General features: G+C 46.5%; 1 protein-coding gene across 4 annotated transcripts in view; it reads left to right on the top strand.

Annotated features, from left to right (window-relative positions):
* Positions 1 to 385: 385 nt before the first annotated feature.
* The window catches only part of DLGAP1 (DLG associated protein 1), a 287,890-nt gene continuing 282,275 nt past the window's right edge, over positions 386 to 6,000 (top strand). For 2 of the 4 annotated variants that reach the window (XM_083748324.1, XM_083748328.1), the window contains exons 1-2: positions 387 to 660; positions 901 to 1,162. The gene's annotated coding sequence lies outside the window, so the exon portion shown is untranslated. Of the gene's footprint in view, positions 726 to 900; positions 1,163 to 6,000 lie in introns of all 4 variants that reach the window. The other 2 variants (XM_083748326.1, XM_083748327.1) reach the window with 2 other exon arrangements.

The raw sequence follows: 6,000 nt of genomic DNA, 5'->3' as shown, positions 1-6,000 counted from the left end.
CGGCTGAATGACATTCTTGCTGCCAACTCTTGAATTCGGGGGCACTTTAGAGCACACTGGATTGCAGCCACTGAACCCAACGCTGTGTGTTTCAGCAACAAGTTCAACTCCTTACAATGGGGTTGAAGCATGCAGAGGATTGCAGCCTAACAGCCCTGCTCTATGAATATTTTTCCTCCTCAAAATTCCTGGGATTTATTCTCTAATTGAGGCCTTTCTGCTTTACGCCCTTACTTGGGAGCAAGCCTCCAATGAACTCGGAGGACTTGATTTCCCACTCCGAGTGGCTGCACGTGCCTCGCACACTTTCCCCAGCCCCCTGCCAGAAACATCATCCGCATCCCCTCCTCCTCCTCCCTTTCAACCAGCTACGTCGCCTACGTCAAGCGCTCCCCATTTCGCTCTCCGCATGTGGATGGTCTCCTTGTGTGTCTATTTCGGAGCACGTGTCTGTTTCGTCGCTCCCCGCTTTCCCCTCACGCTTCTCCCTCTCTCCCCTCCTGCCCGCAGTCCAAGAAAAGGCACCGGGGAAGAGCTCGGCGGAGATGCCCCCCTCGTCGTCGTCGTGGCGGCGGCGTCAGGGGGACGGAAATCCTCTTCGCGACCCCGAGAGAGAGGGGGAGCCGTCGCCTTCCCCCCTTGGGCAACGCAGCTCTTGAGGTAGCCTGAGGAAGCACGCGGGACGAGCGGGACGCCGCCCGCCGGGTTGTTGCCACAGCCTCTGTGTGAGTGTGTGTGCGGTGTTTCGGGGAGTGTCTTCCCGCTGTGGCCCCGAGTGGCTGAGCAGGAGAGAAGGGGGGGGGACACCTCCGCCTCTTCTCCTCCAATATTAGCATTGCCTGCACGACGCTAAGGCTGCCCTGCCTGACTAATCTTGCTCTGCCTCTTCTTTCCTCGCAGCCCCGAGCGGACACAGCTACCTACAAAGGCACGTTACAGCGCCTTGACCAGAAGGCTGTGCTGCCGCCGCCGCCGCCGCTCCTCGCACGCACACGGATCGCACGCTGCCGCCGCGCTTTACACACATCCAAGGATTAGCCGCCGCCGCCGCCGCCTCTCCTCCTTCTCCCTCGCATCCCTCCCACACGGTGTTTTGACTTCTGCCTTGTGTTCTTCTTGGCTCGCGTATCGACTGCCTGCCTGCCTGCGTGCTTCTCAGCGGGTAAGTGGGGAGGTAAAGGTTGAACTGGGGGGAAGGGAGGCCTCTGTGTGTGTGTGGTGTGTGTGTGACAATGTCACTCTGAGGGGTGGTGGGCATCTTCCCGCTCCCACCAGCACGTCGCGCGCTGCCCGCCTCCCGAGCCGCGGGCTGCCTTTCCCTCACAGCTTTCCCCCTCAGCGGCTGCTGCTGCGGTTTCTGGCGGGTTCTCCTTTGGGAGAGGAGAGCGCGCTTTCTCTCCATTCCCGGCGCCGTTTGGTGCCTCTCCTTCGCCTCCCCACGGCACCCACGAGCGCTGGGTGAGGAGCGGTCCTTGCGGCGCGGAAGGTGACTGCGCTGCTCTTCTGGGGTGGGTGTGTAGGGAGAGGAGCGCGAGGAAGAAAAGGGAGCCGGTCTCTTCTTCCTCTCACCGCCACCCAAACGCGCGCGCGGTCTCTCTCCCCGGCAATGCCTGTTGGGGCTTTTATTGATCAGGCTTGCTGGGGAGTCTTCCCTCAGGAAATTCTCCAAAGCCCCTCCCCCCCCCCGCGCGCCGTTTTTGCGGCAGCGTTCAAAGGGTCGACGAAGCCTAGTTGGCCTTGTTGGGAAGGGGGGAGGGGAGCGCTGGTTTGTCAGGAGAACGAGGCGATGGAGTTTCCCGAAGTGCCTGCTTTTGTCCACACTGTGCGGAAGAGAAGCCCCTCACTCGCTGCCCCTTCTCCTCCCCGGGTGGCTGGCGGCGTTTCTGCGAGGCTGAGCAGCTGCTCTCGCTGGTTGCTGCGTGTGGCTGAGTGGCTTCTCCGCGCGCTTGCGCCGGCGACTTCCAGCCGATTCCCTTGTCCTGTTACCTCGCGGTTAGGCGAAGGGGCCCGTGTGGGGTCGTCAGGGCGCCTTCCGCCCGGGACTCCTGCTAGCAAGGGCTGCCAAGAAAGGCATGGCGCGGGGGGCTGCTCCTCTCAGCTTGGCGTGGGCTTCTGGCGAACTGTTGTTTGGGCTGCATTGTTTTGATTCCGGTTGCAGGGGACGCTCGCGCGCGCACGCTTTTCAGCAAAGCCCTTCTTGGGTGTGCTGTGAAAACCCTGACAAGGTCCATCCTGTGTCGAGTGAATGGCATAAATGGGGAGCTTGAAATCAAGCAGTGGCCCCTCATCGAGGCTTGTGGAGGCTATAACAAATTGCACTTTCATTTAGTGGAAGCGCAGCTGCTGGAGAAGCCTTTCAAGGCATAAGGGGGAGGAAATGAAGTCGGCATTCAGGGCACTGCACTGCTGTAATTTTCTCTCTCTCTTGAAAGGAATGGGAAATCTGAACAAGAATGATTGAAAAGAATGGGCAGCGTGTATTAACTGGTCCTGTTTCCTCTTGGTTTCCATAGCATTAGTCCGATCCAATGTTTATGAACTATTCATAATCAACAGTTTCACTTCTCCACTAAACCAGTAAAATGGCTTTTAATTTTTTGGGTTGTATGAAACTGGATGGGATTTGAGTGTGTAGATCGAAGCTTTTTGATTTGGCAGCTGTCTCTATGGTTATATGATTAAGATAGCAAGATGGTGATAGAGAAATTGGCATAATTCCATTTTTAACTGTACAAAATTGGTTATCCACAAACAATCAGAAGCAAAGTACTAAGATATCCCAGGAAAGAAAATAGAACAGTTGGAGATCTCCTGCTCCCCTTTTTTGGGAATTGGATGCAGATTAGAGGAAATATGTGTAAATATTATTGTTGTATGTTACCTTACTACCAGAAGTTAATGAAATTTACTGTACTCCTTGGTGTTGACAGTAGGGGGATATTGATGTGATTTACATTATTAACTGTGCAGTAGGCAAAAAGTGAGAGTTTGCCTGGTGATTACTGGTAGCTCTTTTACTTGAGATCTGATTGACAGCATACGTCCAACTTGCACCTGGTTTATTTTTGGAGCTATCTGATTAGAATGTAAAAACTGCAGATTTGAGGAGTTGTATACTAAGAAATAGGTCAGATTTTATTTCTAAAGTAAACATCTTTTAATGACTCATTCACTACTTGGAAATATGTCCCATTTAACAAGATTGTGTGTGCAATCTTTTAGTAGCTCGACTAAGGATATTTTTATGTTGCACCGTATCATATTACTTATTATTTTCAAACAAGATGTGAAATACGATACTGTTGTAGAGTAACTCAATGTTGTTGCGAATTTCAACATACTTCAGTTCAGAATGTAGTTAAGTTTGGATAATAATGCTTCACTGGAATAACTGTTTATCGTTACAAAACTTTTAAGAATAGCTATTATGTATTTGACGTTCAAACACCTTCAGAAATAGTTTTCCAATTTTGTGGAAGCATATTTATAAAACAACATACTGTACTTTTCCTTGTATAAGACTAGGGTTGTTGTTTTTTTACTAAAATAATGTTTAAAGGGGGGTAGTTTTATACATGGGGGCAATATCCCCCCCCATTTTCTTAATTTTGAGTCCCCAAAAATAGGGGGCATCTTATACATGGAGGCATGTTATACATGGAAAAATACAGTAGGTGTTAATGAGTATTGATAAGAATTACGGTATTTTCTTTGCAAGATCTGCTTGCATGCTAATATTAAAATGTCCTCTTTGAGAAATGGTTGATCTTAATACATTTAGATGTGGATCTATCTGAGTTAGTTCAATAGTTTAGGAATGGCAAAATATGTACTGAGTAATAATTAATGGTAGTTTTCCCACCTTTAATACTTCAGTGTTCTCTTAAGTACTTCTGAAACAAGTCTTTTAAGACCTCTGATAATTAATTAAAACGCACAACTTTCTTTACTAAAAAGGCTGAAAAATAATTTCTTTTATGATCATTATGGATTTTATGTCAGTTGAACTTCCAAAGTAAATTACTAAACTCTTATTCCCATAATCTCCTCCATTTAAGATACTAAATATAGGATGGAGTCCAAACAACATACATGTAAACAATATGCTTGTGTAACGCTTGTTAAAAGGATGGTGTGAATGAATTCAGCCTGGATTAGTCATTATGTTACATAGAACTTCAGGCAATAATATAGTATGTTGACAATGTCAAAGCCGGCTTCTGTAATGCTGAAGTTATTCTCCATGGTTTAAGGATAATGGTCTCTTAACATCTTGAATGAAGTTTCACATGAACTGTAATAGACAAACCTGATAATGTCAGAGGCTAACCATAACGTCATTTTAAGATAAAGCCCAGGGCACTGGTCCATGAAAAATTGCACTTCCTTAGCTTCTGTAAATGAAGTCAATTTTGACTTTATTGTCTATGAAATTAGATAGTTATTTTAAAAGGGAAACATGGCACATGTTTCCTTTGTGGCCTAAGCTAATGAAATATGAAAAAGTGTCTCCATGACAAAGAGTGTTGGTTTCCGAATAATGTCCTATCCCAAGTCAAGAAGAAAATAATGTATAATTGGCTAATTTTCCACTGTGGTTGTATGGTTTTTCTGAAGGTTGTTGAAGTGGATTACCCAGGCTCTGTTTCTTCTTTCCCTCTGTACAAGAGTAGTGTTTCATGGAGTCCATTCAAAAGTCTGTGGGCTAAAGCCATGATCATATGTAAATTGAAAGGCTTTGATTTGGTTCATTTATATTTTGCTTTGGGAAACAAAGTGGAGCCCTGTTCACTACTTCTTCTAGAGCAGGGGTTCCCAGTTGGTGGTCCGTGGTCCCTAGGGGGTCTGCGTAACACACCCAGGGGGTCCATAGCACCATTCATGTAACATAAACTACCATAGAGGTATCAAAATTTTCAAAAGTGGGGGTCCCTACCTTGGTTTTTGAAAAACAGGGGGTCTGCAGTACTTAGTTAATTGGAAATCACTGTTCTAGAGGTCTTAAGCGTGTTTGTGTTGTGGATAAATTTATTTTAAAAGCTCTCTCTGTTAGGAACTATACCTAATCTCTTCTCCTTTTGGAAAAATCCATTGCCTCTTCTTTTGGGGTATTGTGTTTCCAAGAGAAGAGGACAGTTAATAATTGGTGCCTGAGTTTTCCTCTTCCTTTCCCCCCTGTTTGTGTCATAACTTTTAGATTGTAACCCTGTAGACAGGGACTGTTTGTTTAATCTGATCTGATCTGACCTGTTCTGGGAGCAGAGCACACTTACCATGGGCCTCTGAAGGCTATGTTGATTGGGGGCTCCTACCAGGGACCGGGTGCTTTTTTTGATTGAGTTTATAACTTTATTCTGACAAGACTCCCTCTCTGAGCCTCAGACAAGCTCTTCATGAGCTGGTGGGCCACTCACCCTGATTCTGGACATGCACTACCCCTACCAATTCATAACCTCAGGGAAAGAGCTTCCCCTATGCACCTTTCAAAAATGAAAGGAGATGTATCCAGCATCTTGATGCCACAACATCCCCTTTGTTCTGGGTCTGTGGGCTTGAGCTACAATTTCCACCATCCTTCACAACAAATTCCAGTAGCTGGAAGGACGGGAGATTAGGTTCAAACCTGAAAACCAATTTTTTGAATGAACAGCCTACTGCTTGCCATTTCCGAAGACATGTGTCTGATATATTCATTCTCCACCATACAACATAACTTACCGGTATATGCAAATAACTTCATGATATCCTGGTTCAAGTTTTATCTATTAGAGTGGGAGCATTTGTGCTTTGAGTGTGCTCCCTGTCTTCATGGTGCATAGAGAAGATAGTAATATTCTGCATGAAATTGTAATTGTTTAGATGGAAATAATCTCAAACTGGTGAATTGTCTAGCTGCTGATATGAAATACTTTAGTTTATCATTTAGAATTTCATTCTAAAAGTGTTCCTGCCGTTCCTATTCATGGAGGAGGCTTGCAAGGCCAGGCTCTTACTTTAGAA

The sequence above is a fragment of the Podarcis gaigeae genome (genome assembly GCF_964106915.1).
Source record: "Podarcis gaigeae genome assembly, chromosome: 7".
Lineage (NCBI taxonomy): Eukaryota > Metazoa > Chordata > Lepidosauria > Squamata > Lacertidae > Podarcis > Podarcis gaigeae.
The sequence above is the reverse complement of the archived record's forward strand: the minus strand, read 5'-3'. Positions and strand labels throughout refer to the sequence as shown.